This window comes from Anser brachyrhynchus (genome assembly GCF_964034855.1).
Source record: "Anser brachyrhynchus genome assembly, chromosome: 2".
In the NCBI taxonomy this organism is placed as follows: domain Eukaryota; kingdom Metazoa; phylum Chordata; class Aves; order Anseriformes; family Anatidae; genus Anser; species Anser brachyrhynchus.
Window position 1 is genome coordinate 139,447,008 of NC_137695.1, and position 12,891 is coordinate 139,459,898.

At 45.7% G+C, this 12,891-nt stretch overlaps 1 long non-coding RNA gene across 1 annotated transcript in view; it reads left to right on the forward strand.

Moving 5' to 3' along the window:
* LOC308191127 overlaps nucleotides 1-12,891 on the forward strand; it is a 48,249-nt gene that overhangs the window by 4,395 nt on the left and 30,963 nt on the right. The window contains exon 2 of the long non-coding RNA XR_013947727.1: nucleotides 1-12,891. This exon is cut by the window's right edge and continues 30,963 nt beyond it. This is a non-coding gene — a long non-coding RNA (uncharacterized lncRNA).

Here is a 12,891-nt window from a genome sequence, read left to right on the forward strand (position 1 = left end):
TACAGAAATCCCGTGGTGTATGAAATGTGCAGTGTTTGCTTGACATGAAATACTGGAAACAAACAACATTATGTAAGGTATGCCATATAGCAGGGAGCCATATTCTTCTGTGTGTTAGTGCCAGCTGGTAAATTATGATCATAAGCAGCATGTAAGGTGGAAAGTGGGAATTACTCTGTTACCCTGCCAAAAAAATAAATCCTGAAATTCTAAAAAAATCATATTTTCTAATTCTAAAATCTTAGAAATCCTTATATCGTCCCAGTTCCTCTGCAATCTGGTAGGCATTTTTAGAAAAGCACATTTGTTGCAGCATAACAACGCCATCATTAACATTTTTCAATGTAGGTAAAATTATGTACTTGAGCTTTCTTTGTTCCTTTATTCTGTTTCAAAATTCCTCCTTTTTTTTTTTTTTTTTAAAGATGTCTTTTTATAATGCACTGATTCTCCTTTTTATTTAGAGCCATGCCTCCCCCTAAAAAGACCTGGAATAGAACAATTTAGAGAAATCAGTGTGCCAAAAAGTTGTTCCTAGACACAGATCAGATATCGCTCAACTTGCAAGGCTCTGAAAGTCTGCAAAAGCATCATTAATGAGCTTAAAATTTTGTGAACACCCAAAACTCCACCTCTGCACATTATGCTTAAGCTCTGGTGACTTCTGGAAGTCAGGTACCTATGGGTGAGGAGTTGCAAGGGGCTCATGTGATAACTATGTACTTTCTTGGAGCTAGTCCTTTTTAAAGGTCAGCTGCTATCATTCCCTGTATCCTTGGGTAGCTCTAATTTGTTAGAAAAAAAAAAAAGAAAAAAAGAAAAAAAAAGAAAAGAAAATCCAGCAAGAGTAATATTGTGAAAAGCAGCAGACTATCGTTTCTATTGCACAATGCTGTTTCCATTCTAGTCCCCTGGGCTTTCCTCCTCTGTTACTCAGAACAGACTGAAACTTCTGTTTTTCTGGGTTGAGAAGTTATGTGCTTAGTCTCTGCCCAAAGGTGAAATTGTTTCTGGAAAGCTTGAGCAAGACTGTTTTTGCTGCTTTAAGTATGAGGACAGTGGGATAGGGGGAAAGAATTGTATAAAGGGAAAAGTGCTTGAGGTTTTTTTAAATAACTTTTTCATCAGCAACACTAGATGTGAAAAGATTAAAGTCATGGCAGAAATAGCCCTGCTTAGGAAAGCTTTATTTTTTTTTTCTAGTTGGTCTCAAATCAGCTAGAGAGCCCTTCAAGCAGCATGTACAATCCATCTTCAGCAGAGGCAGAGAATATTTAGGTTTGCCCTTCTGTGAGGAGTTAATGTCTGCTCAGAGTTAGCTGTCCTCAGAGTCACAAACAGAGCACCCCTATTTTCATGGTGACACTTTAATTACACCCCAAAGTCCCACTCCACTAGTTGCCCTATTGCTGCAGATCCCTTAATAGGGTGGCTCACCTGCAGTGTATCTACAGGTTAGATACGGATTTAGATGAGGGAGGCCAGTGGGGAGATACTCGGTGCCCTTGGAGGTCCCACCTTGATGTGTGCTATGGCCACGGTCTGCTATTGATGGTACAGAGATCTTCAGAAGTGTCATAGGGGGCCTTGTAGTCTTGTCCCTTTGCACGTCCTCATGCCGCTGATCAGAGCTCTGCAGAAGCACCCCACAATGAGCTGCCTCCAGCCAACTGCAAGGAGATCAGTGGACCTGAAGGCAGCATATGTTTGCACCCAGGATGCCAGCTGCCAGCCTGGATGACGTGGAGAGGAGATTCTGGGTAGGCATGACACCACGCCACCCAATTTCCACACACTCACCTGTGGTTGTGCCAGGCATTGCACACCCAGCACGAGCCCATGTCAGGCAAAGACAGCGAGGGAGGTGTCACAACCTGACTCTCCTGTGTCCCAGGGGGGGCTGAAATGGGGTCTTAGGCCATGGGTAGGAGGGGAGGCCTGGGGAGGTCAGGGCTGTGGGTGCTCTCAGTGTCCTGACACATCGTCATGGAGAGACTCCACATGGCTTTCACCATCCCTGATGTCAGGATGGCTTTCGTCATCCCTGATACCAGGATATCAGAGCTCAGTGTGTGCTGTCATGTGGAAAGGGACAGAGACAGGGGTTGTTGAGGAGTGGTTGCCTTTAGTCCTCGCTTAGAGGGCTGATGGTGTCTGATATGACGACTGTGGCTCTGAGAGCCGAGAGGCAAGCAGCAGCAGGACACAGGACCTCTGTGCAGGGAGAGCTTTCCAGGACTGCGTCATCCTTCCTGGCCTCACCGGGGCAGACTCATGCTCGCTCAGCGTGGGGAGGTGCAGACAGCTACACCAGGTTGTCCAGCAATTCCCACTTGCAATAAAACATCCTGCAGGCTGCACCCAGCTGCTGCCTGAGGGCAGGGGACGTGAGTAGGGCACTCTGAGGGGGTCTGGGCCTTCCCAGTGTCCAGGGGTGAGTTCTGCTTGCGAGACAGAGCTGCTCTCCTCTGTGTGCTCAGGCCACCCCCAGGGTGGCAGTTTCACCACGAGCGTTGCACTTGTGACTGTGCTTGCCTCCTTGCCAAGGTCTCTGGCAAGTTTGCTGTTTACTGCGATTGCTCTCAGCATGACCCTCGTTAAGCATCACTTGCAGCCTTTACCTTTCGCCCCAAAGTCTCCCCTGTTGTCTCTCCTTCCTCAGCCTAGCCAGAAGTGGGCCTTCCAGACTGCCTCCAGGGTGAGGTCTGAACCTCTTGCTCCCTCGTATGAAGCTGGCTACAGACACAAGGCAGTAACAGAGCAAGGTCCTGTGGAAAAGAGGGCCCAGATCCACCGGTCTCTCCGGTAGTTCCCGTAACTTCAGGTCCCTTTTGGGACAGTCATTGCACAGAGGGATGGCAACGGTTTCAGTGCTGTGAGATTACCCAGGAACGGTACATAGCTAAATCTTTGACAGAGAGCTCTAAATAGTTTTGATTCATGGTGGGCATCATACCAGGACGTGCCTAGTTTGGCCATGATAGAGCATGACTGGGAGATAACTGCTGGTCTCAAATGTCCCTTCCATGTCCAAGGGAAGTATCTGAAGCAGCCAAAGGTTTTCAGGCTACTCAACACTCTGACCAGGCTACAGGGAAGGAGAAATATCAGTGAAGATCAATCAAGTTACAGGTATCTTCAGGATCCGTGCTGCAGTAGGGCCCTCTAAGACATTACGGCAGAGGAGTGGCAATACAGCTACCTCCAGCAGTATTACCACCAGCTGCAGATCCAGCCCTGGTGGGAATATGCTTTCCTGGTGGGAATGTGCAAGAAAGGAAGCTGAGCTGGCAGATAGTCCATGAGACTTCAAAGGTGGTCCCTGTGAGCTCCAGGCCTGGAGAGAGATGAAGGGAGGATGTCCCTCAAGCTTCTTCCTTCTAGTCTGTGCACCGAGAGGGCTTGTGAGGGGTGAGAACAGCCCAGGAGCGTTGTGGAGTCCTTTCTTTCAGTTTGCTTGAAGAGCAACTTCAAGCATAAATGGGCATTTTAAATAGCTTTTTCAACCTATTAATATTTGTTTGGGAATTTGAAGTACTTCTGCCTGCTTGCTAGCTCCTCCCTGCACTCTTGAAGCCTTTGACAGCTCAGTTTCTTGCCTGCGTAGGGACGAACAGTCCCGTCTGCCTTTACTCAGTGAAACAACACATAGGTTGTGGGCCCATGAAAGGCAAGAAGTGAATCCCAATGGGTTCACTGGGAAGGTCTGGATGTCTTATATAATGCTGTCCATTAGCTCTTTAACTACATTGTTGGCCAAACATTCCTGTGAATACCTCAGATTGGCTGCAGACCAGGGTATCTGGCAGAGGATCAGCTGCGCGTGGTTGAGAATGGGCAGTGGGTCTGTCCATAAAGCTTTCCGTAACGGGGCCAGCTACGGGATAATCCTCTGGAGCACATCTAGCAGAGTCTTGTCCAGTATCGTGCTCAAAACCACAGGACGATAAAGCATACTGCACAGTTTATTCACGGGGGAGTTTACATGCGCTTGCATTGATGACAAAGTGAGGAAAGTGCTGTTATGTGTCTTCGTCCCTCTGCTGTCCAACAAGGTCCCCAGGGAGCTCCATCTGGCTTCCCCTCTGCCGTGCTACAGATGGGGCGATGCAGCTCTTGGGTGGTGTGCCTGCTTTGCCTGGCCTCAGAAGGAAAACTGAATTGATTTGATGTGAAATATATTTCACATATGCTTTAGGCCACAGTTGTTAATTTCTACAGCCAGGTGTCTTGAGTTAGCTTCTTACTTTCTTTCATGCCGGAATTTGCCTGTCCCAAAGTCATCAAGGCAGGAATGAGTGGATTTGGCTCCTCCGAGGACTGTGCCTGCAGAAGGTGCAGCGTGTGGTGGTGTTGCTTCCTTTTTTTTTTTCCCTCTTGGCTTGTCTTCACAGGGTTTCTTTTCCCCTGATTCCTTTCTATTTTTGCGTTAGATCAGCCGGACACATGACACCGAAGACTTCACTCACTCTGCGCCCTCCCCTCTGCCCCCCCGCACTCAATTCTGGCCAAGATATACGGACAGAGATTTCCTCTCACCCAAGGGTAGTGACTCACAAAGTCTGGGTGATTAGAAGGAAGGGTTAGGGTTTCACCTGCTTTTTGGGAGATCACTTTCTCCCTCAGATACCATTCCTAATCCTGTGCTCACTGCAGATGCAGTCTACCACGAGACCTGCAGAAGTGAGTCCTCTCTGGAGACTGCAGTGCTACTCATCGCTTTCTGGAAGCTGTTTCTGCACCACATTTATCCCCCTAAAGGGTTGTAAATGACACTTAACACTGAAACCTGTTCAATGTGGTTTTTTGTTTGTTTGTTTTGTTTTGTTTTTTCAAGTTTTGATAAAGTTTGACCACAGGTTTGACCCACAGTCCAGGTTTCTATTTGAGGCACCAAAAGGGCAGTCACACTGCTCAGCAGACAGGCTCTCTGACACTGTTGTGAGGTTTATCTATAATGCAGAGTATATAGATACATCTGCGCTAGCTCTAAATGGGTTCAGCTGGCTGTGCAGCCACAGAGCACAGTGAAGAACAACAGCTTGCCATCCTTCCAGGCTGAGAAATGCTCTGTGCTGTTGCAGCGTTAATGTGCACAGGAACACAATTGGTTGTGATCTTGAGATCACAGAATCACAGAATGACCGAGGTAGGAAGGGACCTCTGGAGATCATCTGGTCCAACCCGCCTGCCAAGCAGGGTCACCTAGAGCACATTGCGCAGGATGGCCTCCAGGTGGGTTTTGGATATCTCCAGAGAAGGAGACTCCACAGCCTCTCTGGGCAACCTGTCCCAGTGCTCTGTCACCCTCACAGTAAAGAAGTGCCCCCTCATATTGAGCCGGCACCTCCTGTGCTTCAGTTTGTGCCCGTTGCCTCTCATCCTGTCGCTGGGGACAACTGCAAAGAGACTGGCTCCATCCTCTCGACACCCTCCCCTCAGGTACTTATACACATTAATGAGGTCTCCCCTCAGTCTTTTCCAGGCTAAACAGGCCCAGTTCTCTCAACCTCTCCTCGTATGACAGATGCTTCAGTCCTCTCATCATCTTCGTAGCCCTCCTCTGGACTTGCTCCAGCAGCTCCATTTCCCTTTTGTACCGGGGAGCCCAGAGCTGGACACAGCGCTCCAGGTGAGGCCTCTCCAGGGCTGAGCAGAGGAGGAGGATCACCTCCCTTGACCTGCTGGCAACACTCTTCCGAGATCCTGGTCTGGCCTTTGCTGCTTAATTGTTCTGCCCTTCGCTTCAATAGGGAGTGCTGAGTTAGCACAAAGCAAAGATTAAGAGGTTTGGTACAACATTATTCCGTGGCACGGTATCTGGCCACACAGGTCTCTGCTCCTGTGGATGTCTCTCTGCAACGGCAAGGAGTGTACGTTGTAAGCTTCAGGTCGCCCCTATTTAGCTGTCAGATCCGGGACCTGAAGTACAGGGTCTGGTGTTCTTGGTGACCGACTTCATAATTACACCCAGATCCTGAGGGTACTGGCTGGATAAGAGGTTATGATCAATAAAGAGGCTAGATGAGTTTATGAGCAGTAAGACATTCTCATAACTACAAAGATGAGGACAAGAATAGGCAAATGATGCAATCTGCTAACCACAGCCCAGGGAAGAGTTTACACTTCCACAAGTGCGTTCAGGCTTCATAGCAGAGCAATTCCTCTGCAGCCCCTGACGTTGCCCATTGCTAGAGACAGGGCTCAGTGGGGTAATTACCTTAGACGTGACAGATACTCCAGTGCCATCAGCTGAAATCCTTTTCATGGCTTGACAGCAGAGATCTCATGACACACTCCTGCTTCTGATTTCCCACCTGCCTCGTGACAACTGTATTGCTTGGTTACATGAACAAAACAACATCACTGCCTAACAGGAAGACAAAATGACAATAAACTTATTTTTATGAATTCTTTGAACTCTTTCCCATCTGTCATTTGCTTTCTATATTTTTTGTTTCTCCCTTTTGCAGGATTTTACATTTATGAGGACTGAATCTTTGCATTCCCTGCAATTCCCCACTGCTCTGATGGGATCACTTTGCAGTTTGCAATTTCTTTGTGCGTGCAGCTAGATGTTAGGATGTGGTGTCACCACTGGCATTTTACTAGGTTACCATTTACACGGGTGAAATGCCTCCCAGCCCCCAGGGTAAATTTAAAGTAGTTGTCAAAGGTATGGAGGGATGTTTGTTTTTTTTTTTATTTTTATTTAATTGACAAAAAAGGAAAAAGCCTAGGAAATTTCCAGCTCACAAACTGAGTTCCTACCATCTAGTAATAGGAATGCACAAAGAATTATTATTATTTATTTATTTATTTATTTATTTATTTTTTTACATACCACAGTGAGCAAAAACACCTGGGGCCTGAGCACCTGGAGTTAGGATATGAAAGAAATCCCATACTGTTCTGAAGAATGGATATAGTGAAAACACTTCATATTCTGACACTGAAGTCATAGGTTAATGTAAATATTTTATCATATAGCCAGTGCGTGCCATTTTCCCATGGCATACTGTAGCCCCATGTCAACTGGTTGTCACCGAAGAAGTTGTACGAGTCACTTTCTGCCTGTGTCTGTCTTTCCGTGTAGAGAAAGCACAGATTATGAGCTTAGACTCATGCATACCATTTGAACAGCTAAGGTTAGGTAACGTGAGCAGATTAGTCAAATATCAGAATTAGTCAAATATCACAAAATATATCAACTGCTCCTTCCTTTCTTCCTCCACAGCGTTACTAAAACCTAGATAGTGATTCCTGCAGAATTATTTGGTATAATAAATGCTCATACTTAAAAGCGAAGTGCTATAATTAGTCAGTGATGATAGCTTACATCATAGTTTAATTTGCAAATAAACTCTTATCCTATTTCTAAGATCCTTAAGCCAAATTTTCTGCAGCTGGAGGATTTTGTCAGCCAGATCACAACAGCCAACTGGAGGGACAGGACACACTGACAGCTCTTTGCAAGGATTTTTTTATTTCTTTTTTCTGTGCAGAGATGTGACCTAGCCAGCTTGTTAGCTTTATTCCTCTTTATTGCACATGAAACCTTGATTAAGTGTTTGTGCGGTACCAGAGCTATGCAAGGGATGCTCCAGCCAAGTAAAAGGCGTTGAGAGTGCCCCAGCTGGGATTAAAGCATGTCAGGACTAAAGAACGAGGAGAACGAGAAAATATAGGATCACAGGAGCTATAAGGCTTACCAGGTGAGCGAGGGCTCCCCAAAACGCCTCCTGCTCGGAGGCAGGGAGGGTCAGGGATTTGTGTGGGATGCCAGTGGTGTGGGCACCCAAACCCCACAGCTCGTGGCCATTGACTCGTGGGCCTGTGTAGCTGTGGAGGGGCTTGAAGCCAGCCTCTGGCTGGCTAGGACTGCTGGAAATGCTAGGACTGTCCAGCTGTGAATAAACCAACAGTAAGAGGTTTTCCACAATTCCCTTTTCTTATCGCTGAGGCTTTGAGGGAGTGAATGATATAAAAATGGGAGATGGCAAACTACTCTGGAGCATCTGCTCTTTAGCCTCTTCGCGTTTCTGAGTCCAGGCCCATGTTCCCTGCACAGAAGCCAGAAAAGAATAATTCTAAGTACGTTGCTAAAAACAACACTCACCCTCAGTGCTAATAGGTTGGGAAGTGCCCTGAGAGGAGGGTGTTCACAGCCTCACAACACCAGGCCCATGGTGGCCTGCTTGCTTTTTGTCTTACTGCGAAGCAAAATGCAGGACGCATAAATAGCAGCGCTGAATATAGACTGCAGGAGATTATTTTAGCACAGCATGAAGACGTGATGCCAGTAAACCTGTAATTTGAATATATATTTTTGTTGTGAGGCCTGGTGTTCTGTTTTACACGTGCACACACACGTACATAACAGGAGCAGTGAGGCTGTCGGTGCTGGCCTTCTCAGAAGTATTGCAGGAGTCTGAAGGTGATAAAACACTGCATTTGGCCAAGAAATTAATTCAAGCAAAATGCTTGGAGAGAACAGATTTTTATCTCTAGAAAAGGGGAAATTGAGGGCAAGTGGCACTTCACTAGTGTATGCACTGTTTTGGAGAAACCAGAAGTCCTAAAGCCACAAATGTAGTTGAGCTGAAACCAGTTGAGCAATTTAACTTGTTGGGCTAGCGTAATTGTAAGAAGAATAATCCATAATATTTAATATTATGTTTCTAGAAGCTGAAATTGGCACTAACAGGATATCAGGGACTCCTACACCGACTACCAGAGAAATATTCACAATAATTCATGTATGGAATGAAGTAGCAGGGCAACAAGAAAAGCCACAGGTGGCGTTTTGAACAGGACTTAGTCAAGTCCCTGGCTACTGTTCCCACTGCTAGAGAAAAGCACCTAAATGTACATTCTGAGCATTTTCAATGTCAAGGTTCCTTCATCACAGTCGCCCAAGGATCTCTTCACATTGGAATGCACCAATAAGCAATTTTTTTTATCGGTAAATAAGCTGGCCGTTTGGTCTATATCTAATCCAAGTGCCATTCTCTAGAGACAGGTAAATGAAAAACAATTTGAAAATACAGGCCCGGGAAGAAGACACTTTCCCTGCCTTCATATCCACGAGCAGGTATGGAGGAGAGGGTTGAAGGCATTTCCTTCGGGAAACACACGGAGCTATTCCAAGGGGCTCGGCCAGAGTTTGCCGGAGCACAGCACTGCTGTGCCCCCCCGTTCTCTGCAGCTTGGTCATTCCCCAGCTCTGGTGTCTCCTCCGGTCTTGACGAGCCTGACAAGAACTTCAATGAGGTTATTTTCCCTTGGTGTTCTGCAGGTTCTTCCTGTCCCTTCTTGTTTTTCACATGAATGATCATGCTTACTAACATCTTAGCCAAAAGGCCAAGACTTTGGTACAGCTTTGGAAATACTGCATGCACAGCATGCAATATTTCATTTGTCTATTTTTTTTTTCTCCTGCCTTTAGGTCATTAATAGAACAATTCAAAAAAACATGACTTAACCCATATAATACTCTACTAAATATCCTTCCTGGCACACCTAAACATAGTGTCTCAGTGTCAGTGCGCGGAGAACGAGACCAACTCTTTTCCATCTGTCTCAAAATTTCCAACTGTGATCTATGGAGAGCTGCCTGGTGGTCCCCACAGACTTGCCTGATCACATGTTGCTGGCTCCTCAGCTTTTCCAGCTGCTAGCTTCTAATAAAAGCAGGGGAAAATGGTGTTCCACAGAAATAATGAGCGTGGCTGCCCCAGGGGTATTGTGTGAATGTGTGCTGGAGAAAAAATGATCTCCACCATCCTGAACGGGGGGAGACAGAGTCTGCAATACTCCCCGTTCGTTAAACTGTGATATACCATATGAAAAAAGAAAAAAGAAAAAAGAAAGTTGGACATCTGAGTGGCCTTTTAAGTCCTAGTTTGATTAACCACTTGCGGGCCATTCTTTACCCTCATCTTCCTCCCCATGGTTGCAATACACTGTTACATGACACGTTTCTTCTAAGTCTAGGTTCCTGGAAACTACATGCAGTCTAAGATCCTCAGGTCCCGTGGCAGGGCCATTTCTCTGCCAACGCAGAGCTTTTTAATACAGTTGTACTCTTAATCTAATTACTTGTCCAGTCTAGTTTAAAATTTTCCCAGTCAATACAGAATTCAAATAAAACTGTAGGCTGTATGAATAAGCCTGGCCAAATGGGGATTTTTTTTCTGCCTAAAGACCAGGTTTGGCCTCTAAAGAGCAGTCTGTGTAGTAATGAGTGTTTGGCTCCCTTGGAAATTGCAATTGTATGGAAATGTCACAAGAATACGTGCATCTTTATTTAAAGAACTGTGATTTTTATTTTTATTTTTTTTTTTGCTCTGGGTTGCTTAAAACCACGACTGAGGTATTTTACAGCGCAGCTGTTGCAGATGACTTCAGAATAACCTCCCTCACAATCAAAGGGAGGCATGGAAAGCAACAGATCTTCAGATAAGAGAAAAAGCTGCGCTTAGGCTTGTCACTTGCTTTTTTTTTCCAGCAGAACACGTGGGTTAAATCCTGCCCTCGCTCCCGTGGGACCACGCTGCGGGCTGCAGAGTCGAGGCACTCAGCTTGGCTCCGCGTGCAGCCCATCGAGGAGCTGACCTGGGGTTCAGCCCACTGCTATCCCTGCCCCCCACGCACCATCTGCTGTGGCCACTGCTGGGGAAATCAGCTGGCCAGGTGGAGATGCTGGCCTCAGCTCACGTGGACAACCTCTGCAGCCCCTGTCAGAGCTGCTCAGTCAGTGCTCAGGACCAAATTCACTGTTTAACTGTTGTCCTGTTTAACGAAATTCTGCACCTATCTTCCTCTCCTGTTTTGTGCTTTCCTCTCTAGAATAAATCCTAATCCTGGCATGTCCCTAGGACCACAAGAGATTTATTTTAGCTAAACAGAGAAGAGAGAATCAAGTACCTACTGCTGATGAGCAAATAGCTTTTTATTCCAAAAGCAAACACAGTGTGAAAAAGTATCCTTCAGACGGAGGATTGCAGCAACATATCAGTGAATGTTCACACTCAGCACGGCACTTACTGCTACCCTTTCGACAATTATCACCTCCTGGTGTAGCTGCAGTGCTGGTACGGAGCTGGATCTCCCGTGGCAGTGGGATACATGCACAGCAGAACAGGCAGCATCCCTCTGATGCGCCCTTGGAGCAGAGCTGCGGCCAGCCCAAGCCTTGTCACGGATGAGCTCTACTCCTACCTCTCACCCCAAAGCACAAGCCGCAGTTCTCTCTGATTTTGGGCACCAGACGATTGTGATGCCAGCCTGAATGCTCACTTACAGCACGGGAAGGTCGTACGAAAGGATGCTAGCCACAGTCAAGGACACTTGGGGCACCCTGCTGCAGTTATAGTTTCTCCATGTGAACGACTGCGTAAAGGCAGGGAATTTTTTGGAAAGGAAACAAGAGCAGCAAGGTGGGTGGCCAGGCAGAGATGCTGGGCTCAGACAGCGAGAGGCAGCATGCTATGTTCTGGGAAGAACACAGTCAAAACTTTTGGGATTGACTTCTGGCATACTGCACTCTTCCTCCAAAACATCTTGGTGTGGTGGCAGTAGCCAGCAGCACAGCTCTGTGCCTTGTGCCACCATTCGGATCTCCGAGCGCGGTTATTTCAGGGGAGCAGTACCTAAACGCTCAATATTCAGGTCATGTTTTGAAATGCTCTTTTAATTCCACATTCATCAACACTGGAGGTTTTACAGGTTTGAAAATGGAAGCGTGCCGTGCAATAACTTGCAGACACACATAATAGGTTTTTACAGGAGGTAATAGAAAATGTTCAGACTATCGTAATGAAAGTCATACAACACGCACAGGCACACAAAAAAAGGGACAAAGAAAACCTATTTTCTTTTAAAGCCCTGTTGGTAGCTAACATAAGATCAAAATGTATACATATATATTTTTAAAACAGTATATTTTTACCAGGCAAAATCTAATGAGGCTGATTTTTAAAAAACTTAGCAGAATTACATTGATTGCAAGAGTAATTTGGGTAATTACACGTGGAAATGACCATAATTAGCCAGAAACGAGCAAGAACCCTACAAATGTTCACACGTACAAGATTTTCTCCATCTTTCTATGACCTGTTCAATGCTTATTACGAGCTCGTTTCTTTGAGCCAATGAAAAGGTGCAGATCAAAGAATTTGCACTATGTTCATAAATGATGTGTAATAATCCAGATCCCTAAAAAAAAAAAAAACTTTTGAGACAGTTCTGAATTGTTACGCGTGACCTTCAAGATCTTTTGGGGAAGACTGGACATCCATTGTTACAGTAGCAGTGGCCGGTGGCGCAGGGAGCGGCATTTCGGTATGCAAATGTAGAGGGGGAGGAATTATGCATTTTGTATTGAAGTTCTGCCTGGCGTCATGTCAAAAAGTTAATTTCAATACGGTACGAAGAACAAAGAACAATTTTAGGAAGGGTTTGATATTTTATTCATATTTAGATTAGGTCCAGAGAGATGACGAGAATGTTAATTGGTCTCTCTGAAGAGACAGCCATTCTCGCCACCAGGAAAAATCAGCTCAAGCAATTGGGTCTTTTTTCTTCACTTTTCTTTTGTCTCTTTTAATCTTTTCTATGCAAAGCTGAAGAGAAACTGAAGGAAACCAGGCCGAATGGCAAGAAAATGAGCACAGGAACAGAAGAGACTTTAACTGCAGTCAGCTGATGACAGGAATTGTGGATAGCAAGGACAATAGTCAAAGTCGGTCCTATTTTTCTGGGTAGGAACGAGTCAGCTAGGACCTCTCATATTTTTTTATGATCTATTATAATTGTTATCATTATAGATCTCTAAAGAGAGAGGAAAGTAGCTGATGGGAGTTTATGGTAACTTTAGAGACAAAATGG